This window comes from Pinus tabuliformis, chromosome 5_2 (genome assembly GCF_031772625.1).
Source record: "Pinus tabuliformis cultivar Carrire ecotype Pingquan chromosome 5_2, CPIR1, whole genome shotgun sequence".
Taxonomy (NCBI): Eukaryota; Viridiplantae; Streptophyta; class Pinopsida; order Pinales; family Pinaceae; genus Pinus; species Pinus tabuliformis.
The window spans coordinates 129295555-129322808 of NC_142306.1; the positions used below are offsets into that span (position 1 = coordinate 129295555).

At 41.5% G+C, this 27254-nt stretch overlaps 1 protein-coding gene across 1 annotated transcript in view; it reads right to left on the bottom strand.

The window, feature by feature from the left end:
- The window catches only part of SWEETIE (HEAT repeat-containing protein), a 541573-nt gene that overhangs the window by 352436 nt on the left and 161883 nt on the right, over nt 1-27254 (bottom strand). The window lies entirely within an intron of this gene.

Sequence of the window (27254 nt, forward strand, 5' to 3'; positions counted from 1 at the left end):
AGATCCTGTCAAGAGAGACAGAGAGAGAGATCTCACGATGAAGCCAATAATGTCAAGGTCTTCTGGATCTAACAATCGAGGAAAAGCGGAGTGACCTAGACACTGGCTTGTTATCAGAGTCCTCCAGAACCATTACAGGATCCAGCTATATCATTTTAAGGGGTGTAGATATAGTTTTAAAACTCAGCCAGTTCGAACTGGTAATCGATTAAACCGACCAGTCAGATAGGGCTAAGTAATGAACCGGTAGAAAAACCAGGTTTGAGGGCCATTTTGTACCAGTTTGGTACCAAATTAGCCATTTCTGAACTAGTACAAACTGGCCCTAACCAGTGCAAACCAGCCCTAAATGGTTAGTCATATGTCACGTATGGGGGGAGTTAAAGACCCCCAGTGGCAATCTTTTAGGTGGTTTTGGAAATAAACAAGGGTTTGTTTCCCTCCAAAAGGTTGACAAAATGCAACTAGGTTCAGCCTTCATAATTATCATTGTACTTGTATCATTATGTATTTTACGTAAAAAGAAAAAGGAAGAAGGTATCAACAATCCTTGGAGGCCAAGATGAAATCTACAAATATTCAAGTACAGACTCCACCAACCCCAATAAACCAAAAAGGTTGTTACAAGTTAGGGTTTCAAAAATGGGCAAATTTATAGCATGCAAAACTATATAACAACCAAGAAATAGCCTATAAATGATAAGATCAACAAATGATTAAACGATATTAGTGTTGCGGGGGAGCGCCATTAGTTAAGCATGTTCTTTACGCTTCTATGTAATGTCCCAAATGGGATATTTTGCTAACTTTGCAGAAATCTAACTTAACCAAAATTTCTCCATAAAATAACCATTCAATTAACAAAAGATTGCCATGTAAAATATAACAAATAGAGTGCATGCAATTTCATAACACAATAATCAAAAAATAATCTCATCTTTTATTATGATAGATACACTAGTTTACATGCAAATACAACCAATATAGCTGAGATGAAAAGTTGGCCTTGACAAATCTGCTCCAATGCTGCACCGGCCTCCCAAAACTGAACTGAAATCAATCATTGCACCTGTGAACTCTAGTTGAATCCACCAAGGAAATGACATGGGTTTTCGTCCACTCTCACCAAAATCACCCGAGGGTTTCCATCCTGGGGCTACCCATGAAGTAGAGAATCGGGTTCTCAACCTCTCATACAAGAAGTAATGTCAAATCCAAAATGTCCTCCAGTGGCCTCCTCGTGCCCTCTAGAATCTCCTATTTTATCATTATTTTAATCATAGGGCACTTTTCCCTCTTTTATTTCAATTAAAATATTCTTTTTAATGTGGGAAAAGGGTAAATTGGCCACCATATCTCCTCAGGTCACTGAAACTCATATCTAATGATCGTATCCTGTAGGTCTTCTCGTTCTGGTTCCAACGAGCTATTAAACTAAGGTGTTTTGTCATGTATTCCTCATGGAACGCCACCTTAAGCGTAATTAATTGAGTCAAGCCCAAAAATAACTTTGTTTTTTGAAAGTTGTCGGAATGCACCAGAACGAAAGGCAAACTATGCGGATGATGGAATATACCAAGCGAATGACATCAGACCTCGTAGAAACTCCTAAAAACCCCTCCAAAAGCCCCTAAGCCCATTGATGACACCAACCTGCACCTCTGACCTGTCTGCCCCCAACTCTGAAAGTCCATCCTAACCATCTCATAAGGAACACTAGAAAAAGGGACATTACAAATCCTCCCACCCCAAGATTGCTTTCCCTCAAGCAATCCAAACATGTGGACCAATCTAGTGGCCCAATGCAACTGAGACCCAATGCCCATATCCCATATGAACCGCTGGGTGATGCTCTGCCTCTGTGCCAACCCACCATGAACAGACCCCTCAATGCCTGGATCATAGACCGTCCCCTGACTAAACCTGTCATCAACCAATCCTTCTGGACCCCAATGCCAACGAGAACAAGTACCAATGCTCCATGGCTCCTATTGTCCTATAACTCCAACCATGAGTGTTGCTCCATCCACTGCGTACCAACTCATCATCTCTCTCCAATCTAACCCTTGGCTGAGACCAAGGTCAATCTCACCATACTAAGGTTGTGCTAAAATATAGATGAGTGGCCAGCCTACATCTTGCTACCAACTGGATCATGTAGTATCCCTCACATCTAAGGGCTCCTGCAATGCAATGCTCCTGACTAAAAATGATACTCCATCAATTGGGTACCAACTCATGATCTCTCGTCAATCCAATGCATGGACATATGTGTAAGAAACAAGTCTACTGGGTTGATATGGCTCCCTGCTCAACTCAGGATGCTCTATCTAGTGGGAAAGATGTGCTACAAACCCTTTCTATGTACTCCTGGAGAGTGTTGTGGCCTGTAAATACTGCAACTCTACTAGTTGCCACCACACCTATCTGCATCGCATCAATGGGTAGGCCCAAATATGGATGCACCACCATCTCCAACAGCTCCTCCCTCCTCTAATCGGAAACTCTGCACTCCTGGCCTCTACTAGCCTCCTGCAAAACTACACTATCAGCGTCCAACACCTCCTGAGGACAAGTGTTTGGAAATACTTCCACCTTGCTAGCTGTCTATACATCTATCTACTCCTCATTTATGGCTGACCCCAAGGGTGGTTGCTCATCCTCCTCCATCACGAGCTCAATATGAACCTCCAACTGGCTCGCCCCAAAAGGCTCATCATGCATATTCTGCCCATCATCCTCCTCAACTAACTCATGCTCCACCATATGCTGCTCATGTTGAATCATCACTGGTGACTCATTCAACCCTTTTTCCCTACTGGACTAATGAAAGATTCTATCTGAAATGATGAGTCTGCTTTAGCTACAACAAAGCGATTCAATGAAAATATTAATTCTGAAACCAATCCTACAATATGCATAGCATCCTACCATCACCATTGTTGGGGTTGATCAATGCACAAGAACATTAATCGTTGTGTCTAACGCCTGCATACTCGCCCCATGCACAATAGCCATTGTCCACCAAAGTATCCCTGTCTCTGATCGATTCAGCACCTTGTTTCATGACATCTGATTTCTGTAACAACGTCACAAAAAATGCAATCTGTCCTTGTATCAGCATATAGACACCATTCGATCACTGGGACTCACCACCTCAAATTTAAATGCTCGTCCACAGTAGATAAATTGATCTCAGTATCCTTATTTGCAATGGCAATATAGGCAGTATCAAGCAAATTCGACTCCTCGAAAAGCATGGCAAACGCCAATACTAAATCTACCCCAAACAGTGACTGCAGCATGCATTCATCATTCAACAACTCTGTATTTTCTGCAACTCAATGCCCAACACGCTCGATCAACAGCTTGCCCACTGATAAGTCAATTCACTGATCACAAATACATCCTACACCCATGAAATTTCACGGCATAAAATTTCTTCAAATAAAATTTTTCCCCTTCTATAATCTGGACAAATAATAAAATTCAGCCCCCGCCATATGTTGCGATTTCTCACGATCATATACAACTGCGTACTTGTTTTCAGCCTCCTATAAAACGATGCAACTCTGCAGCGTCATAAGTGACTTGGCCTTGGTGTCGTTTTGTGTGTTTTAGCTTGGACTGATACCTTTAATTTTAATTCTCGATACAAATCCTGCCTAATATAGCTATAAATCGATTTTGCTTCAAGCAATACCCAACTCGGCTCAGGTGTGGTAATATGAACTCGATTCAAGCTGTCATAAATAAAGAAATTGTGTCTTTGGCCACAATGCGAATAGTGATGCCTAGTCAAGCCTCCTTGCGCACAGGCTCATGGTATTCAATGATTGACGCGCTCAACTACATCGATTCTCAGCATTGACAGAATCCACGAGCATCCATTTTTGAGCTAGTCAACCCATGCAATTGCTCACGCACATCTATCGCACCAGATGTCGTTGATCTCAACCCAATTTACAATTAAACTCCATTGGAGACGTGGCAAGACCATCGATTTAACTACGGCCAACGGACGAACAATTTGGATAGAGAATCATTTGGCCTTCATTAAAATTTCTTCATTATATTTGACCTTAGCTAGAAGTTGATTTTCAAAACATCCCCGAAAAAATCTTAAACGCCAACCATAAAGCTTACGAAGCCCCCTCAAAATTTGATCGACGGTAAATGTCGTTCCAAATCAATGATTCGGTCACAATTAACATTTGCCTCTTTAGCAAAAAAAGAAATGGCTCCTCTATTTTCTTTTGGCCTTTATGAATTTCGACCCTTTATAATTTCTTCATATCTCGTTCATAAACGATTTCATCAAAACGTTGCATCTTAACGCATTTTTTTTCAAATTTCCAATTTGTCAGATAATTATTGAGCAAAAGACAATTTGGTAGAAAATTGTCAAACGCTTAAAAAAAGAAAATTTGTCGAGAGGGAATGGGGCTTTGGCTTCATATTCGCTGTAATAAAACTATGGCTCCAGCAAATAGAGAAATCTGGTACTGAAAATAATCATGAAACCTCCCAACTGAAAACCTGCAGGCTGAGCCAAGACCAAGGCTCTGATACCACTATAACGTCCCAAATGGGATATTTTGCTAACTTTGCAGAAATCCAACTTAACCAAAATTTCTCCATAAAATAACCATTCAATTAATAGAAGATTGCCATGTAAAATATAACAGATAGAGTGCATGCAATTTCATAACACAATAAGCAGAAAATAATCTCAGCTTTTATTATGATAGATAAAGTGGGTTTCATGCAAATACAACCAATACAGCTGAGATGAAAAGCTGGCCTTGACAATTCTACTCCAATGTTGCACCGCCTCCCAAAACTGAACTGAAATCAATTACTGCACCTGTGAAGTTTGGCTGGATCCACCAAGGAGATGAGATGGGTTTTCATCCACTCTCAGCAAAATCACCCAAGGGTTTCCATCTTTGAGCTACCCATGAAGTAGAGAACTGGGTTCTCAACCTCTCATACAAAAATAATGTCAAATCCAAGATGCCCTCCAGTGGCCTCCTCCTCCTCTTTTATAGATCTAATGAACCTCTCTAGAACCTCCTATTTTGGTATTATGTTAATCATGGGGCACTTTTCCCTCTTTTATTTCAATTAAAATATTCTTTTTAATGCGATAAAAGGGTAAATTGGCCACCATGTCTCCTCAGGTCACTGAAACTCATATCTAACCATCTCATCATGTAGATCTTCTCGTTTTGGTTCCAACGAGCTATTACACTAAGGTGTTTTGTCACGTATTCCTCCCAGAATGCCACCTTAAGCGTAATTAATTGAGTCAGACCCAATAATAACTCTTTTTTCAAAAGTTGTCGGAATGCACCAAAACAAAAGGCAAACTGTGTAGATGATGGAATATACCATGTGAATGCCATCAGACCTCATAGCAACTCCTTAAAACCCCTCCAAAAGCCCCTAGGCCCACTGATGACACCAACCTGCAACTGTGACCTGTCTGCCCCCAACTCTGAAAGTCCATCCTAACCATGTCATAAGGAACACCAGAAAAAGGGACATTACATTCTAGGATTTATTGAGTCAAAGTCCTATTTGGACTTCTTGTAGAGAAAAAGAGAAGAATTTTCAAAAATGTATTTTGGATCAATTCACCTCAAGAAGCCAAGTCAGCCCGTCAGGATGACAAGTCGGCTCACTCAAAAAGTTGTGTCTTCTCTCATGTTAGAACAACTATAAATTGGCATACATCCTCCACCAAAAGAGCAAGCAATTTGGTGCTTTTCGTGGTGAATTATGAGGCAGAGTGAAGTAGTTAAATTGTTTGCTCATGTTCAAAATGCTCAAAAACATTGATGTTTATTAACACATTTATGTATAAATTTTATTCAGATAATGGATGATGGTTTACAAGGCTAGGGTGGTTCTCCTTTATAGGAGTTGACTGGCCACGAGCCCAAAAGACACGTCCCTTTTGATTGATACCTCCTCAAACCTAATTGATTAACTTAGCTTATTTTAAATTATTAATTGATATTTATTTATTAGTATTTTATCATATATATATATATATATATAGTTATGAAATATTTAATTCATAACATCGCCTCTCCCTTAAAAATGCTTTTTCCTCAAAGCATAGGCAATGTTTGGTGTTGCTGAAGAAAACGTTTTGTCTCCCATGATGAGTCTTCCTCTGGTAGTTTTTTCCATTTGATAAGGTACCCCTTAATAGTCTTGGATCGTAGTACCCTCTCTCTGGTAGCGAGTATGCCTTCAGGTTCTAAGATGATCCTTCCTTCTTCATCAATCTCGGGTATCTCTGTTTGAGTTGTTTGATTTTGCCCCAGTACTTTTTTGAGACTTGATACATGGAATGTGTTGTAGATTCGACAATTGTATGGTAGCTTCAATCCATAAGCCATGCTACTATTTTTTTTATGGTCCTTAATATTTAGTAGATAACTTATTTTCCCTTCTTGTTTTAATGATAACTGCTTATAGAGTTGAAGTCTAACAAAGACCCAATCTCCTCCTTCAAACTCTCTTTCAGTGTGGGGTTGGTCGGCATGTTGCTTCATTCTATTACGTGCCACTATTAGATTTTCTTTTAACAAGTTAATAATTTTTTGTTTTCTTCTAAGTGGTCCTTTACTGCTTGTGCCTTAGAATCGAGTAGCGCAAAATCCTTCCACCTGGGTGGTTCATAGCCATATAGGGTTGGAAAGAAGTCATTTTAGCTGAAGTATGATAGGTGGTATTGTACCATCGTTCTGCCAGGTGTAGCTGCTGAGACCATTTGTTTTGTTTGTCGATGACAAGACAACGGAGATATGTTTCCAAACATTTATTTACAACTTCAGTTTGACCATCTGTCTAGGGGTGATAAGCCGAATGTGAAAATTCCTAGACTCGAAGGAACCCCTACTACAACAAATCTAAATCTACTTCACCCACTTGATTTTTTTAAATTACATTCATCAAGTTATTCTTCTAAATATTGAAGCAAATTACTTCTGCAGCCTACACTAATTAAATATTTGATCTCATGAAATAGAAAACCGAGCAAAGAAAAAAATACATAGGACACACTTATTTTTGGACACAATAGTCCCCGGAAAAACCCAATGCGACAAAACCGGCGCAGCAGTTCTGAGGGTTTATTATTATGCAGGAGAAATATCTGAATACAAATCTAGCATGCTCATCTAGCAATTCTTTACAGAGAAAATACTGGCGGAAAATCTGAGTGAGTTTTACCTTAGTTCACCCAACAAAATTCTGTCTGATCCGGCACAAGACTGGCTAACCCCAGCTATTTCTGCGCTGGCCCTGAGTAGGCCCTGCGTCAGCCTTTCAGGCTCTGTGTCAGCCCTGCGTCACCTCTTCTGCCCTCTGTGTCAGCTATCCCAGTTGTTCTAGCAATTCCCAGCAATTCCGACTTCTACATGACAGACAACTTTACGGCTCTACGCTGGCCCTTCTGGCTCTGCATCAGGGCTGCCTGGGCCCAGACTGGCCCAGCATCAGCTCTCCCGGCTATTGCATTGCCTCTATGCAAGCTCTCTCCGCCTCTCTGTCAGTGTTCTCCAAAAAGTCCTCCTCTCGGATTCTCACTACCCCTCTGCTGCTGAATGATCACTTAGTTCAAATTTCTCAGCTTCCTAGCCCCAGAAATCGAACTCCAGATCAATTCTCTCTCTCTCTCTCTCTATGTGTGTTTCCAAATGAACCCCAAGCCTCCATTTTATACTTTTCCTGTTGAGTCTTCAATGACCAAGATTAAGTCTCTAATCAATGGCTAAGATTAAAACATGACTTGATCTGCCTTCTAGATCATTCTCACCCATATTTTGATTAATATCCATTAATATTTTAAGTTCCCTAAGGTTAGACTTAGGAACTCCATTAAAAAATATTAATTATTTTAATAAAATACAATCCTAGTGTAATTTCACCAAACGGTTTTTGGGTTCTTTAGAACTCATGTGCCTTAGCCTCTCCACCAATTTTCAAGGCTAGAGCACTTTCGATGCTACCAAAAACTAACACTCCCTCTTAGAGAGGAAAGTGCTCTAGCAAAAAATGTCCACCCGCATGTTGCTCTGCTTCTGAAGCACCTCCTTTCTGCACTGTTGTTGCCACCAACATTGTGCTATTGTTGCTACTGTACTACTGCCCATGACACTACCACTGCCACTGCTAACACTGCAACTCAGTTGCTGAGAGAAGCAACTGAAAAACATCCAAAATTAGTTGAACTTAACTGTGTTCAACATAATACAATGAATGTTGGAATCTCACTGTTGTTGATTCTGACCCTCTGAATCTTCTACGTTGTTGTTGACTCTTGCACTGTGCCAACTGCACTATTGCCAACCTTGCTCTGCGCTAATCAGTCTCTAGTCCCCAGCTACTGCATCTGTCCTCCAAACACTCCACTACATCATTTGACACTAAGTCCATCTCGCTACTGTTGAATCTTGGGCTCCCATAGCAAGGAATTGATCCAAGAGGTGGACTCCTCAAGGATCCTGCCCACATGTAGTCCTCTTGACTACAGCTCAATATCGCCCCATCTCTCGCCTGGAGATGCGTGGGCACTCATGGCAAACTCATCCTCCTCAATCTTTGTTGAAGCAGCCTTAGGATCATGTTTCTCATCCTTGTCTTTTTTCTTCAAGGGGCACTGAGATGCATAGTGGCCCAGCTTGCCACAACTGATACATTTCACCTTCGAAATGTCCTCCTTTCGCTTTGTCTTCTGTTGTCCCTTCGATGTTAGAGCTGCGTTCTCCTCCTCCTCCGTCTTTGTGCCACTCCCACTACTGCCATTGAGGTTGACCTTCACTAGGTCCCTCCTTAACTCCTCCTGTTGAAGAATTGCCCACATCTCCTCCCATGAAGATAGTTTTTCTCTGCCCAATATGCTTTGGACGAAAACTTGCCATTCATATGAGACTACATTCAGGGCTATCCTCATCATCGCGGTAGGCTGAGGAGTGGATCCCACTGCAACAAACTGGTCTCTAGTGTCCTGAAGACATTGAAGATAGAGGTTCACCCCTTCTCCTTTCTGCATCAAAGTCCGCTGCAAATTCTACTCCAAATACATCTTTCATTGATCAAAAGAGCCTTCATACAGAGAAGATAAGTGTGGGACCACATGATCTCGAACTCCATCGAGAATGAGCCTCTTTGCCTTCCCCTGCTTGGCCTTGTACTTCTTCTTTTGATTGTTGTCAGCAGGAACAGCTACAACACTTTTGATGTAGGCCTCGAGATCATATTCTCCCAAAACAACTAAGATTTTGGTCTTCCATATGACATAGTTGGAAGCCCCTTCCAACCTGTCCTGATCTTTAAGCCCATGCAATGCCATTTCACCCAACTGTCGAACTGACTCCTCTAGTCACTTCTTAGCATTGCTCAGCTACTTAGCAAGTGAGAAATTCGAACTTTCTAGCGGAAAGTTCTCTGAGGAGAAAATTCCCCTTCTACGTGTCTTCGTTCTTTTCCAGCAGATTTCTGCCCCGGCAGAAACTATGCCCTTCAAGCACTGCGCTAAGGCTCTATGTCACTCCCTCTGCCTCTGCAAACTCACGAACTGGAAATCGTACCTCTGTCGTCTCACTCAGAGAGAGATTTCCTTGGATCTGCTTCCCGGCAAGGACTGCGCAATCCCTTCAAGGGGATTCGAATTGTTGCCAAGTGCAGCTTTCAGCCTCACTACTCAGCACTGAATCTGCTCTTCCTATTTCAAAATCAATGCTCTGATACCATGTGAAAATTCCCAGACTCAAAGGAACCCCTACAGCAGCAAATCTGAATCTACTTCACCTACTTGATTTTTTAAATTACAGTCATCAAGTTATTCTTCTGAATATTGAAGCAAATTACTTCTGCAGCCTACACTAATTAAATATTTGATCTCATGAAATAGAAAACAGAGCAAAGAACAAGATACATAGGACACACTTATTTTTGGACACAATAGTCCCCGGAAAAACCTAATGTGGGAAAACCGGTGCAACAATTATGAGGGTTTATTATTATGCAGGAGAAATATCTGAATACAAATCTAGGATGCTCATCTAGCAACCCTTTACAAAGAAAATACTCGCGGAAAATCTGAGTAAGTTTTAGCTCATTTCACCCAGCACACTGATCCGGCACAAGACGGGCTAACCCCAACTATTTTTGCGCTGGCGCTGCGTAGGCCCTGCGTTACCTCTTCTGCCCTCTGCATCATCTATCCCGCCTGTTCCAGCAGTTCCCGCTGTTTTCCGGCTTCTGCATGACAAGCAACTTTTATGCTCTGTGTTGGCTCTTCTGTCTCTGCGTCAAGGTTGCGCGGCCCCAGACTGGCCCAGCGTCAGCTCTCCCGACTATTGCGCTGCCTCTCTGCAAGCTCTCTCCGCCTCTCTATCAGTATTCTCCGAAAAGTCCTTCTCCCGGAATCTCACAGCCCCTCTACCGCTGAATGATCATCCGGAAAGTGCTTCTCCTAGATTCTGACTACCCCTCTACTGTTGAATGATCACTTAGTTCAAATTTCTCAGCTTCCTAGCCCCAGAAATCAAACTCCAAATCAATTCTCTCTCTCTATGTGTGTTTCCAAATCAACCCCAAGTCTCCATTTTATACTTTTCCTGTTGAGTCTTCAACGGCCGAGATTAAGTCTCTAATCAACGGCTAAGATTAAAACATGACTTGAACTGCCTTCTAGATCATTCTCACCCATATTTTGATTAATACCCATTAATATTTTAATTTCCCTAAGTTTAGACTTAGGAACTCCATTAAAAATATTAATTATTTTAATAAAATACAACCTGGGTGGAATTTCACCAAACTGTTTTTGGGTTCTTTAGAACTCATTTGCCTTAACCTCTCTACCAATTTTCAAGGCTCAAGCACTTCCGATGCTACCAAAAACTAACACCAAACTCATGTTGATAGATATTCCTGCTTGTTGGAAGAAATCTTTCGAAAAATTTCCTTTAAATTTTGCATCTCTATCACTACAATGACCTTGGGAAAACCATGTAGTTTGTAAATGATTTTACAAAACACATCCACAATTTGCTTAGTTGTGTACGTTTTTTTTATTGCCATGAAGTCGGCATATTTAGTGAGTTTGTCGACTACAACAAATATCTTGTCCTTACCATCAGGCATAGGTAGTCATTCAATGAAGTCCATCGAGATTTCCTCCCATTTTTTATTTGGAATATGTAATAGGTGTAGTAAACTAGGGGTTGGGGTATTTTCACTATTACTTCTTTGACAAACATCACATTCCGCAACATATTTTTGGATTTCCTTACTCATACCCTTCCAATAGAATGATTGTTGAATGTTGTAGTATGTTTTTAAGAATCTGACATGTCCAGCTGCAACAGAACTGTGAGATTCCTTTATAATTTTAATTCTAAATTTGGATGTTGGGGTTAGGTAAATTCTACTTTTGTACCATAATATGTCATTTTTCCATTCAAAATTGGCATATTGACTAATATTTTCAATCATAGAACCACAGTCTAAGTCCTTGGCATACTCAGCTCGTATTTCTTCTAACCACTCAAGAACAATTACCAAGGCGGCACATATTGCATTGTCATCATCCTTACGTGAGAGTGCATCAGCTATAACATTTTCCTTTCCCTTTTTATGCAGTATTTCTAGGTCGAATGTTGAAAGTTTCTCCATCCACTTTTGTTGTTCCGTTGACAATGTTTTTTTTTGAAGTAGAAATTGAAGACTATTGTGATCAGTTCGAATTGAGAACTTACTTCCGAGCAGGTACTGTTGCCATTTAGTTAAAGCATGTATGATGGAAAGCATCTCCTTTGGTAAGTTGATTTCAAGCTTTCTCATTTGTTAAGTTTCCTGCTCTCGAAAGCTATAGGGTGGTTGTCCTGCATTAATATTGCTCCAATTCCGAACCTTGAAGCATCACATTCGACTATGAATGGCTTGGAGAAGTCTGGAGTTGCTAGTACCGGTGTGGTTGACATCACTTTTTTTAGATTCTCGAAGCATTCGTCTACCTGGTTATTCCATTGAAAAGCATTCCTTTTTAACAAGTTGGTCAGGGGCGTCATCAAATGTGCATAGTTTTTTATGAACCTTCTGTAATACCCAGTTAAACCTAGAAATCCTCTTAGTTTTGATATGTTCTTGGGTTTGGGCCATTCTTTAATTGCTTTGATTTTGTTGGGGTCCACTTTGACTCCTTCCCTGGATATAACATGTCCTAGGTATTCAACTTCCTTTTGCCCAAAGGTACATTTTGATAACTTGGCGTAAAATTGATTCTTCTCTAATACAAACAGTACTTCCTCTAGATGCTTGAGGTGCTCCTTCCATGTCTTACTATAAACGAGAATATTGTCAAAAAAGACTAACACAAATTTTCGCAAGTATGGGTGGAAGAGTTCGTTCATGGTTGCCTGGAAGGTGGTTGTCGCATTTGTTAAACCAAATGGCACTACCTTAAACTCATAGTGCCCTTCGTGATTTCTAAGTGCATTTTTTTCGACATCTTCTAATCTCACTCGAATTTGATAGTAACCTGATCTCAAATCTAATTTTGGGAAATATTTTGCGCCATGGAGTTCGTCCAGCATCTCATCAATGAATGGAATGGAAAATTTGTGTTTAATCCTCTGTAATCTATACACAACCGGAAAGATCCATCTTTCTTTTTGACCAATACTACTGGTGCACCATATGGACCTCTACTTTTTGTAATGACCCCATGCTTTAACAGATCTTGTATTAATCGTTCTATTTATGTTTTATGATGAAGGGGGTAGCCATATGGCTTTACATTTACTAGTGTTGAGTCTGGTTTGACTTCGATGATATGTTCAATTTTCCTTTCAGGGGGCAATTTCATCGGTAAATATTCAAAATCCTTCTCATATTTCTGGATTAGGAACGAAACTTCAAACTGTTGGTGAACCCCTTCCATTGAAAATAACTCTAATTGTTGACATTGTGCAACGAATATTGGGCCTCCCTCGCGAATAAGCTTTTTCATTTGCTAAGCAAAAATGACTTGGGTAGGTGGGGCTTGGAACCCGAACAACTTATACTTCCTTCCATCCACTTTGAACTTATTGAACTTCATTTGGTGATTTGTCGAATAAGTCCCTATTGTTTGCAACCATTGTACTCCTAAGACGACATCTACTCCTCCTAAGGGGACCGTATAAAAACTCGACTCCATTTCATATTCATTCAATTTCATTTTAACTTTATGGCACTTTCCTACTCCATCTATTCATTTTCCTTCTGCCACCATAACTTTTAAATCTGCTATGGGGTATGCAAAAATGTTCAGTGTTTTTGCAACATTGACATCTATAAAGTTGTGTACTTCCTAAACCTATTAAAACGATAACTTTTTGTTTCTTGATATGCCCTTTAAGCTTTAGTGTTTTTGGTTGAGCTATCCTTGTGATGGCTGCCAGAAATTTGTGGCATATCTTCTTCTGGGTCTGGATTAGGGGTCTCGTTTTCTTAATTGTTCTCTTCGTCACAGCTATCTTCTAAAGATTCTTCTTCTTGTTCTGCTTCCCAGTTGTAAAGTTTTTGCGTAGTGCATTTGTGCCCTGGGGAATATTTGTCTCTACGTGTCCAACACTTGCCATCCCTTTTTCTTTCAACATTTAGATTGTTGCTTTCCCCCATTGCGCATTGGTGGTGGAAAGTACTTACCGGTGTTTTCTGGAGACGGTTTACTTGACTTCCCCTTTGAGTAGTTGTTGGATTTTCATTACCAGCATATGGCACTTTATGGAGTTTATATTTCCGCTCAATAATTATTGTTGCGTGTCTAGCTTCTTCAATGGTTTGGGGTTTATATAGTCTTAATTCTTCCCAAATATAATCCTTAAGGCCACAACAATACAGTTTTAGCAGCGCTTCGTCTGAGAATCCCCTTTGCCTTATAGATAATATTATTATCATTCAAATTGTCATCATTATTATTGCTTCCCATTTTGTTCCTCTTTTTCCTCATAGACCCAATTTTTTTAATTAAATAATGATGATAATAATAATATTTTAATTATTATTAATTAATTAATTTATATAATTAAATTATATAAATTATATAAATTTATAAAATTAATTATATAGTTTATATCTTTATATATATATATAAGGTTATCATAACAAAAAGGGTCTGAATCAATTCGTATGGCACAATCACGCCATTTCACTATGATGAGAATATCACAGTTGACCCACGGTCCAGAACCGCAGATTGTTTGGTTCAAGGGAACCAGCGAACAGGCAGTGAAGATAAGCAGGTTGTCGAGTTAGCACTGACAGGGTGTGATGGCGAGGAAAGCACGTTGGAGTAATGGCGGAGAATGGAGTCGATGTGTGGACGGAGCAGTTCGAGGAAAGGGGCACGCGAAGGGGTAACGGGTCCCGTAATACGGCAGTGGAGCAGGTGCAGTTGTGGACAGACGACAGATAGTTTTGCGGTGGATCACAGCGAAGAAGAGTGGAACAGTGTGGGGGACAACAGAGACCAAAACAGGTGGAGAAGGGGGGCGACAATGCAGAGGAGGCAGTGGATGGCTCTGATACCAATGAAGCAGTTAAATTGTTTGTTCACATTCAAAATGCTCAAAAACATTGATGTTTATTAACACATTCATATATAAAATTTATTCAGATAATGGATGATGGTTTACAAGGCTAGGGTGGTTCTCCTTTATAGGAGTTGACTGGCCACGAGCCCAAAAGACACGTTCCTTTGGACCGACACCTCCTCAAAACTAATTGATTAACTTAGCTTATTTTAAATTATTAACTTAACTATTAATTGATATTTATTTATTAGTATTTTATCATATATATATATATATATATATATATATATATATATATATATAGTTATAGTTATAGTTATGAAATATTTAATTCATAACACAAAGACATGTGAAGTTCTAAGACTTTTGACATTTAGGGTTTGTGAACCCTAGCATAGTTTGGACCAAGAAAACCCCTAGAAGCAATATCCTATCTAAGCATACTTGGTAAGTCTATCAACTACCACCATGATGACACTCTTTCCTTCGGACTTGGGTAAATCTGTGATGAAATTCATTGAAACCTCCTCCCAACGTTGGCTTGGAATGGATAAAGGATGTAATAGCCCTGGGGTCTTAATTGTTTCAACTTTATTTTGTTGGTAAACCAAACATTCCGCCACAAACTTTTGAATATCCGATTTAAAGCCATCCCAAAAAAAATCCTTCTTAACCCTGTAGTAAGTTTTTAAAATTCATGAGTGCCCTCCTAAGAGAGAGGTGTGCAATTCCATAAGAATCTTTTGTTTGAGTTGAGAATTCTTACATGGGTATAAGCGATCTTTGTACCATAATGAATCATTTTTCTAGCTAAATGTATCAGATGTACTGGGATCTTATTGTAACTTTTGAATGAGTGCCCACACTTCTTCGTCATTCTTCCATTCATCCCTTGCTTCGTTTAAACAATCCGGTTGGATAATAGAAATGGCGCAAAGCAATGTTTCCACATCTTCATCCTTTCTTGAGAGTGTATCTGCCACAACATTTTGCTTCCCTTTTTTGTAGATGATTTCAAAATCATAACCCAACATCTTTGTGACCCATTTTTGCTGCTCTTCTGAAGATAATTTGTGTTCTAAAAAGTATTTAAGACTACCATGATCTGTTTTAACCTTGAAGTGTCTTCCTATTAGGTAGGGTCGCCATTTCTTAAGTGCATGTAGTATTGCCAACATTTCCTTCTCATAAATAGCTTTGTGTAAATACTTTCCTTTGATTGGACGACTTTCGAAAGCAATGGGTCTTTCTTCTTGCATTAAAACAGCACCAATTCCATTTCTTGAGGCATCACATTCCACAATAAAGGTTTTTGTGAAGTCTGGCGTAGCTAAGACCGGTGCTTGGCACATTGCCTCTTTAAGATGTTCAAAGGCTTTTGTTGCTTCTGGAGTCCATGAAAATGCATCTTTCTTCAATAATTTTGTTAGAGGTGTTGCTATTCTCCCATAATTCTTAACAAACTTGCGATAATACCCTGTCAACCCGAGAAATCCTCGTAGATGCTTTATGGATGTGGGGATTTTCCATTCCTTAATGGCTTTAATTTTGATAAGGTCTACCTTAACACCTTTATGAGATACAATATGACCCAAATATTCCACCTCTTGTACTTCAAAAAAACATTTGGAGCTTTTTGCATATAATTGTTTTTCCTCCAATAGTTTGAGAACTCTGTCAACATGTTCAACATGATCCTCCAAGACTTGTTGTAGATTAGTATATCATCAAAAAATACTAACACAAATTTTCTAAGGGTTTGAAAATGGAATTCATCAAACCTTGAAATGTAGAAGATGCATTCATAATGACCCTCATGAGTTCTAAATGTTGCTTTTGGAATGTTTTCAGTCTTCATTTTGATTTGATGATATCTTGAACGAAGATCCAACTTGGTGAAGTAAATTGATCCATGTAATTCATCCAATAATTCATCAATGACAGGAATGGGAAATTTATCTTTAATAGTGAGCTTGTTGAGCTCCCTATAATCCGGAGACATGTGCCATGACCCATCCTTCTTGTGCACCAATACTACTGGAGTACAAAAAAAACTTTGACTAGGTTGAATTATACCAGCCTTTAGCATTTCTGCAACCATATGTTCAATTTCACTCTTTTGGGCATAGGGATATCTGTAAGGCCTGATGTCTGGAGGAACACTTCCTGGAATATCAAATACCTTGGAATGATTGTCCAAGACTTTTTGGAGATCTGGAGAAATAGATGATTTCGATGTGGGAACCTCTAACGAACATAATTGTGTAATTATGTCTCGTTGTTCTTTCTTTAGAAGCTTTGTCATTCCGTTAGAGTTGATTATCTTTCCCAGTTTCCCTGTGATACCCCTTAATTCAACTTCCTTTCCTTCCGAAGAAAATTTCATAAAAAGTTCTTGAAAATTAAAAGCTATTGCACCCAAGGATTGTAGCCATTGGACTCCTAGTACAACATCAACACCACCCATTGGAATGGAAAGCATTGGGCTATTCAATACATATTCTCCCATGGATAGCTTGATATTATGGCACTTTCCAGAGCAATTTATGGTTTCTCCACTTGCAACCATCACTTGACACTCTGGTGCTGGATATAGGAAGCAATTCAATTCCTTGGCTATCTTACAATGAATAAAATTATGGGTACTGCCCGAATCAATCAACATTATTACCCTTTTGAGGAGTGGTAATTTCGGCGAATGCATTACAAGATATGGTCAGATTCATCTCTTCTTTCTCTAGGGTTTGTTCCTGGTGTATATCCTCTTCTTTTAACGTTTCCCGTTCCTTTTCTTCCTCCTCTTCACAATCTATGTAAAATAATTTCTTCTCAGCACATTTATGACCTTTAGTGTATTTACTATCACAATTGTAACAAAGCCTTTTTGCTCTTTTTTCTTCCAATTTTTGTGGTGTCAACCTTGTAGGTTGTGGAAGGCTAGGAGCAACAACACTTCCATCTTTATAGTTGTGAATGGTAGGCTTCCTTGTTGCCATAATTTTGCTTTCCATTTTTCTTGCCAACCTGAATGCCTTCTCCAAGAAATCAAGTTCCCAAAGGCGAACCTCATGTTGGATGTTATCCTTTAAAGTCCTTATGAACAAATCAATCCTATGTTCCTCTGGAATATCTTTTACCCTTATATTCAATTTTTGGAAGTCTTCAATGTGCTCCATCATTGGACCCTTTTATTTGAGATTTATTAGTTGGCTAAAAAAAGTGCTGCTTTTTGTATCCTCATAATGTGTTATCATTTCTTCCGTAAAAATTGCCCAAGTGACAATTTGTTTACGAGAGCGAAGCCATTGATACCATACAAACTGATTTGGTTCCAAATATAAAGTTGCAATGCATACCTTTTGTGTGTTTTGCACATCATGGAGATCAAAAAATTGTTTCATCTGTAGTATCCATGTTATGGGATCCTTGCCATCAAACTTCTTCATATCGATCTTTGGAACGTGGTGGGTTTTTGTTCCAACGTTAGAGTCTATGAAATCATGAATAACATTTATTTTGTTCTCATCATGAATTTCCTCTACTATCTTTTCGCCATTAAGAAGCCTTTCTTGTAGCAACCTTGTCAAACCTTCTTTCAAACCTTCCATGTTTTTCTTCAAATCTTCAATGTTGTCATTCTTCGAATCATGATTAACATTTCTTTTGTTATTATGAGTTTTTTCTACTATCTTTTCGCCATTAGGAAACCTTTCTTGTAGCAACTTTGTCAAACCTTGATGCAAGAACGGTATCTTAAGATCTAGGATGTGAGGAAGGAAAAACGCTCTGCAACCTAGGGTTACTGTAATACCCTGCAACGGAGCTGCATAACCATCTCTGCCGCCGCCCTCCACTCTGCAACAAAAGACAGACAGCAAAGCCAATCCGGCAATGGATCACCATCGGGGGGGCTTCAAAGCCCTCCCCGACGCCTGTAATGGAGCCGCCACCAGCGAATACGACAAAGCCAAGAGTTCCTGTTGAAGACTCTAATGATAAAGATACCCCTATGCAAGAGACGACAAACACCCCTGCAGAACAGTCAGACAAAGGCAGTGCAGAACCAGAAGAACAGCAAAGGCAACAAATACCGCCCAATGTCACCTCAGCGACATGCAAGCCCATAGCGGCTGAAAGACCCAAAATAGAACTTCCTAGCCATAGAATCAATGAACGCATCCAGTACATGCGCGACCATGCGCTCATTGGAAAGTTTATTGGGTTTTGGCCGACGGAAAAAGCACTGCAAGGATGGATCTCTGCCAAGTGGAAACCCAAGGGACATGTTTCCCTACAGCTAGGACCAAAAGGGTTCTTCACTGCAATATTCTTCTGCATCGAAGATCGGAACAGGATCATGGATGAAGGTCCCTATTTCTTCAACTCAGCTAGTTTGTACTTAAGGTCTTGGGTAGAAAGATTTAACCCTGACAAGGAGGACCTCAGCTGGGCACCTGTATGGATCAGGATGTACTCGTTACCATCAGAATACTGGGACGAAGAATCGCTAAGAGAAATAGCTGAAGAAACGAAGCTGAGTAGATACACATCATATGCACGGATCTGTGTCTTCATGCGCCTGGATCAAGCCCTCCCGGACTCGGTAAGTCTCTTCCACGATGACTATGAATGGATACAGCCTTTGGATTATGAACATGTTCCCTTCCGTTGTCGCAAGTGTCATGCCCATGGGCATTTGTTCCGAGATTTCCCTCTAAATGTCAAGCCCCAAGCAGCTGACCCCTCAGACAAAATGGCCCAGGATGGATTCACCAAAGTTATCCATCGCAAGAGATCGCACAAAAAACCCTCCATTGGAAAGAAACCCATGTTGAACGAAACCTCCATCCCCTCTACAAGCAATAGCTTTGAGGTTCTAGCCAAAACTTCTGAAGATAATCCCCAGATCTCTCAGCCAAACCTCCAGTTGATCATCCCATCCTCATCCCTTCCACCGTCGAGTTCCTCGCCCAAAACCATGCCTCGAAAAGAAACATCCAAAATTCCTGAAACAGCCAGCAAGGGGCCTGATCAAAAGCTTATTGAGATGGACGTTGATGGACTCCCCAGCCAACTCCCGCACCTAACCCTCACTTCCGCAGAAGGCGATCAGACACAACACATGGATGAAGAGCCAGAAAGCATAGATCTGCAAGGACTTGACATCTTCGAGCTTGAGCAAGCATGTAAAAAGAAAGATTATGACAAGATACAAGAGCACCAGATCAGTAAACTGGAAGTCATTATCTCAAGGGCTTACCAGGAACATCAACTAGGCATACAGCCAGGCAGTCAGTGGGATGGAAGCTTCCTTCCTAAAGACTCCAAAAAAAGAGGAAGAAAGACAGACCTTCAAAGAACTATAGCAATAGGGAAAATCCTGGTAGACTCAGGCAGATATGCTCAGCTGACCAAGTACTACAAATCCACTACCAATAGTGAACCATGAAGCTCACTTCATGGAACATAAGAGGGCTCAATAGCCCCGGGAAACTCAGGATGATCAAAAACATGATAAAACAGGAGCAACCCCAAATTTTCTTCTTGCAGGAAACGAAATGCAACAGCAACACTCTGGGCAACATTCTTTCCAGAGCGTGGCCGGGTTGTCAATCAGTAGCGGTGGATGCTTCGGGGGCCTCCGGAGGACTAGCTATTGCTTGGAACACACAAGCTATCACGCTTTCAGATTTACATGCTTCCCATCATTTCATTCAGGCGACTTTCCATATAATCGACACCAATATTCACGGTCATATGACAAATGTTTACTTCCCACAGGAGACAGGGAAAAAAAAGGCTCTTCTAGATACAACACAAGCGTTAAATCTCAATAGACACCATCCACTGTGGATCATGGGAGGCGATTATAACATGATCACCAAATTGGAGGAAAAGCGAGGAGGACGCGCCAAGATGGACCTGGAAAATCAACACTTTAAAGATTTCATCCAAAATAACCTGCTAATCGATCTTCAATTTTGCAATGGAATGCATACATGGAGCAATCGCAGGGCGGGCAAGCACCACATTGCTTCCAAACTAGACAGATTTCTCATCTCCGACAACGTTGTACACCTGGGGGGCGACATCACGGCTTCGATTCTTCCATTCGCAGGCTCTGATCACTGGCCCATCGCCATTCAATGGCAAAGACCTGGAAGTTCGATCAGGCGTCCATTCAGATTCGAGGCGTTCTGGCTTTCACACCCCGCTTTCAAAGACTTCATCAATTCAACTTGGAACAATTTCCAGGCGCCTGAAGGTTCCAAAATGTTCCAGTTTCAACAGAAACTCAAATTCCTGAAATCTCGAATCAAACAATGGAATCAAGAGATTTTCGGCAACATTTTCCAGGCTCAACAAGATCTAAACAAAGCTATGAAAGATCTACAGCAACAAATTATAATAGAGGGATATAAGGATGGGTTCTTGGAGCAAGAGCAGCACATTCACAATCAACTGGAGGAGAGAAGACGGCAGGAAGAAATCCTATGGAAGCAAAAGTCCAGGATTAGATGGCTGAAGGAAGGAGAAAGGAACACCAAGTACTTCCACAGAACAACAATTCAAAGAAGAATGCACAATACAATCTCTTTCATTCAAAAACCAGGAGGGGAAAGAGTGGAAAACCATGCAGAGATCGAACAGGAGTTCATCAATCACTTCCGGGAAGTCCATCAGGAACCCCAGATCGATAGACTCCCTGCTATAGCAAGGATCACCCAAAATGTGTCGAAAATAGTTACAGAAGAACACAACCAACTCCTTCTGCGACCAGTCTCGACTCAGGAGGTGGATATGGCAATGAAACAGCTCAAGGAGGGCAAAGCCCCTGGTCCGGATGGATTTACCACTACTTTCTTCCACACCTTCTGGGACCTCATAAAAGAAGAAGTATGGCAAGTGGTGGAAGAATCACGGTCCTTTCATTGGCTTCTGCCCTCCCTAAACTCAACTTTCATCGCCCTCATACCGAAGGAAGAGAACATCAGCACCCCGGATAAATTTCGACCAATTGCGCTTTGCAACGTCATCTACAAGGTGATATCCAAAGTCATTGCCAACAGGTTGAAGCCGCTCCTACCCCTGCTCATCTCGCCTGAACAAGCTGGATACGTAGAAGGAAGGCAAATCTTGGATGGCATCATCCTCTCGCATGAAATCATACACTCCCTCAAGCACTCCAAACAGGCAGGTATGATTCTTAAGATTGATCTTTCCAAAGCCTTTGATAAGTTGAGTTGGTCATACATGCATGAAATGCTAACAGCCTTTGGTTTCTCCCCTACTTGGATTCGCTGGGTTCTGAGTCTTATCTCATCCACTTTCTTCTCCATCCTCATTAATGGCATCCCCTCTCAGCCTTTCAGTCCCTCCAGAGGTATAAGGCAGGGGGACCCCCTCTCCCCTTTTCTTTTTGTTTTAATGGCAGAAGGTTTGGGACGCCATATTAAGCAAGCCCTCATCTCCCATCGCCTCAAAGGTTTATCTATCCACACCTCCTCAGCCATCACTCATCAACAATTCATTGATGACAATATTCTTTTTGGGTACCCCTCTGTTCAAGAAGCCTCCCTTTACAAATCTCTTCTAAATGACTTCTCTGAAGCTTCAGGCATGAATGTTAACACGTCCAAATCACAAATCTTCTTCTATCATACACCCCCTGTTACTCAATTTGCCATTGCTCGAATCCTGGGCTTCTCTATAGCCTCTCTTCCTTCCAAATACCTTGGAGCCCCCCTCACAGATTCCGCCATCAAGCACGCCTCATGGCGCTCGCTCCTTGAAAAGCTGGAATCTCGCCTCTCCTTATGGACGCACAGGACCCTGAACATTGCCAGCAGAGTAGTGCTAATCAAAGCAGTGCTTCAGGCAATGCCTCTCTACCTCTTCTCGATTTTGGTAGCGCCTAAATGCATCCTCAAAAAAAATCAAAGCTCTCCAACGCAACTTTCTCTGGGGCGCAACAGGCACAAATCGCAAGTGGGCCTTAGTAAAATGGACCACCGTTTGCAAACCAAAAGAACAGGGGGGCATTGGGCTGCGAGACCCCAGTCAAAGCAACGCAATCATGGGCGCAAAAATCTGGTGGCAATGGCTCTCCAATCCCACCAAGCCATGGGCAGTAATATGGACAGCGAAATATGCTAACCACAGACCACCAGAGGAGCTCATAAGATTCATTCCGCATAACAAAGGCTCACTAATATGGAACGCCGCGAAACAACATTATCAGCTGATCCAACAACATAGTTTCTGGGAAATAAAAAATGGCAGCACAGCCAGATTCTGGACGGATGCATGGAATCAACTTCCAAAGCTCAGTAGCCTCCTCAATCAACCTCCTGGCCAAGAGTGGGAAGAGCAGCAAAAGGCAACCGTCAAGCAACAATGGATCCTGGAAACAGAACAGGGATATAGACAATGGAAGAGGATTGACAGTTTAATCAGGAACGCAGATTACCAGATTAAAGAGAACTTGGAAAGGGAATTACTAAATAGACGCATCAGATTTTCAGAAGAAAGAGATACATTAAGATGGGGATACACCCCTAGAGGCACATTCACCACCAAAGAGGCCTACAACATTGTGAGCAAAGATACAGCGCCTTCAGATCCGATCTGGGACAGAATATGGACACAGGGTACTTGGCCCAAAGTCTCTCTCTTTCTCTGGCTAGTTGGGCACAGGAAAATACTGACATGGGACAATCTTAGAAAAAAAATTATCATGGGCCCTCTAGGTGTCCCAACTGTAATTCTCAAGAGGAAACGCTACAACATCTCCTGGACTCTTGCACTCTTGCCAATCAAATGTGGGAGAAAGCCAGCTTCCGATGCCAAAAACGATGCAGAGGATCCGAAGACATCATCCATTCTATTCGTCAGTGGCCTCAGCATCCATATAAAAGCAAGCTTCTAAACCACCTATGGAATCTGATTCCCGGCCTCCTTTTATGGACAACTTGGAAGGAACGGAATAAACGCATATTCAAAGATCAAAGTACTCCTTCAGAAATCCTTTGGAGCAACTTCTGCATCAACCTAAAAGAAACCCTGGCGCTCCAAATCTGGACCACGGAGGACTTCCCTTCCAATGCAAAAGAGAAAGCCATATGGGAAAACTGGAGCATTCAACTCCCACAAAGTACTCACAATCTCAGGCAGCCAGAAGGCAAGGGCAAAATTAAGCACCCATGGACCCCCCCTCCAAAGCACACCTTCAAACTCAACTTTGACGGGGCCTCAAAGGGCAACCCTGGGAAAGCTAGATTTGGAGGTATTTTCAGATATCATCAGGGCTCGCCCCTCCTAATTTACTATGGAAACATTGGTTGGGATACCAACAACTCGGCTGAACTGGAGGGACTCTGGCAAGGCCTCCTCCTATCTCAACAACATGGCTTTCAACCATTGGAAATCGAAGGTGACTCTCTATTACTCATCACCATGGTCAATCAACTTCTCAACGGGGCTCATGCGCAGAAAATAGCCAACAGCTGGAGACTCGAAGACAGATTGAATGCAATCGAACAAATGTTCCACACTCATCGAGCCCTCACCTGCAGCCATGTGAAACGGGACGGCAACAAGGTCGCTGATCTACTAGCCAACCTGGGGGTGGAAAATGGATACACTCTGATCACTGGAACTCTGGACATAATCCAACAACATGATCAAAAACAGGAATGCAAAACTCTGGTCCAACAGGATGCAAACACCCCGGATGCGGGTGCTTAGACAGATTACATTGAGGATGGGACAGAGGTGGTGCCAGGCGGCTCGTCACATGCCCACGCGGCACAGCACCACCAACAGGCAATTTAATGAAGGGTATTGGAAAACGGTTAATACAGAGTTCATTTGCTCGAAGTACATCGGCTCTGTTATACCACCCCTGTCCTGCACCATGGACCATGTGCGCGCACGCGCTGGCTCGCTCCACACCCTGGCAACATTCACTGCGGCATTCAATTGGGATGATTCTCGAGACATGCAGGAGATCAAGGTTTTAAAGTTCAATTGCGAACTGGCGGGGGTGCAATTCCTGGTGGTTCAGTCGCAGAACGCTCCAAAAAATGGTTGGAACTCTGAGTTTGACAAAGGCTATGAGAGTCTCATCCTCCCGAAGGATAATGGTAGCTTAAGTGAAAGGGCGACGCTGTCTCCAAGCTCAGAAAGCTCGACAGGGCAGCCTCCGTCCTCATTTTGGTTGATTTCTCGGGCACCAAGCCTGCGAATTGCTGGGGACCAGTTATCAGATAGCTTAGTTCTGGTGGTCACGCGCGCGGCTGGCTCAAACTGCATCGCCTCTCCGCCTCACTCACTCACCACTGTTTTGGACAACCCGATGCCTCGACGTCGCCATCGTATGAGGTCCCGTCGGGGACAGCACAGGAGGGTGCCTTCCAGCCCATCCTCGGAGTCGACCTCCCCCTCTAGCGACTTTTCTGTTGGGCATTACCCGAGCACGCGAAGCAGAAGAGGGCGTCCCACTTATGGCTCGGCGATCTTTACATTCTGCAGCAGGCTAAATCGACCCAGGATTACAGCGCATATTTCAGTGGTTTTTCAGGAAGAAGCCCAAGAGGGCGAACCAAGTGCTCCTCAGGAAGGCGCGGTACCTGTTTCTGCTCGGGCAGCGAATATCCAGTTGGAGATTGGCAGAGAGCCTCTGCAGGCTCCTGAGGCCCCTGAGGCTACGGCAAGCAACGTTCAGAACGCGGACATGGCAATGGATGACCCTGGACCATCCAACGCTGCAGCGGCTCCTGAAGGAAACATTTATGATACAGGTTGGTGCCGGATTATTGAAGAATCCCCTGATGTTTAGCTTGTTTTTTCATGTTATGACAGTTCGACAGGCGGCCCATACTATTGGGCATGGTTTTGTTCAGATGGAGAATACCAGTTCAGCTCTTTTTGTTTTTTGTAATCCCAGAAAAAGGTGCAAGACTGAGCTCCCTGTGCTGGAGCAGTCACATTCCATGTATATCTTGACACCTTTGCCTCTATGCAGGGCAATGTTTCAGACTGCGGTCTTGATGTAATTTTATCTCCTTTGTTAATAGATTAATCATACTTAGAAAAAAAAACTTTGTCAAACCTTCCTTCCAACCTTCCATGTCTTTCTTCCAATCTTCAATGTTGTCTTTCATACCATCCATCTTAGCTTCCATCCCATTCATCTTAGCTTCCATCTTTGCTTCTGTTACTTTTTGTGAGAATGAAATTTGTTGCACTTGGTCTCGTAATTTAGATATATCATGTTGCATTTCTTCCTCTTCTTCATGAGTCATGCTAGAGCCTTCAGGTTTCTTACCAGGTGTTTCCATTTTCTTTCTTCGGGGCATCAATTAAAGATAATAATGCTTCACTATGCCCTTTTAATTCCTTCAGAGTAATTTTTCAAACTAAAATTATGCAAAATTTAAAAAAAAAACTACACATTTTTTCACTTTGTAGGAACTCGATATTGAATCTATTGTATCTCTGTAATTTCAGATCTCCAAGGTCTGAAATTGCATCCTGTAGTAGCCCTCTAAGTCCTCTTTCTAACCCCGCAAGTATGATCAAGATTGGATTCTCCAAGGAAGAGTTATGCCCAATCTCCCATGATGACCTGATTATAGAGTGGTTCAGTAGAGCGAACTTGTACAAAGTGCCACATGTCACTGCTTCGACCTTAGGACCTGAAACCGATACACAGAAAACTACAGGCCGTCCTCTTTCTGTAACTTCTTACGAATTTTCAATCTAATGCTTAGAAAAAAAAAGTTATGATGATTTTCCCCAGGTCACCTATTTGAGATATAATTCGGGATCCTGCAAAAACCCTAACTTCCTTGGATCATATCTCCGAAAATATAGCGAGAAAAGATCTGAAATTCGGACCCGAGGTTCAGAGAGATTTCAGCTCAAATGGGTTTTTGTTTTAGCTTCTGAAACGTCGCAAAAAAAAAAAAGTTATAGCGAAAATTCCACAATGACCTGTTTGGAGCAGCGAAACCCTAGAATCCAAAGCTTTGATACCAAATGTTATGCAACCAGCTCACAAAATAGAAGAAAAGATAGATCAATGCCTTGAAAATCAGCCTCTTCAAGGGGGCAACCTCCTTTACATTACACAAATGAATAATTCTTCAATGATACAAATGACAAAACCTCCTTTCTATATATAGGAGTCTAATGGGTCACAATATAATCAAAGCCGACATAACAATAATAATATAAGGGCACAACAATAACAATAGTGGGCTTCTATGGGGCACAATAATAACAATATGGGGACAATAGGGGCACAACAATAACAATAAGGGCTACAATGACAATAGTAATGGGGAATCACTAGTATTATAGAGGCCTAACAGTATGTGTTTTGAGAGGTGGTAATGCTGGTGTCCAAATGTATGCCTCCTAGCACTGTGCTCTAATCTAGTGGAGAGTTAGAGCTTGTCAGTCAAGGCGGGCTTGCTATTTTGTAATTGACAATGTTGGTAATGATGTTGATGCTTATCAATCCAAACTTTTCTTATGAGAATATTTCAATTTGAGAGTACCATGTTGTGTAATTATGAATACCTCCCTAGTCAATTGGGAAATAGCCAAATCAAGCACAAGGATTGAATACTCTAGGAGAATGGG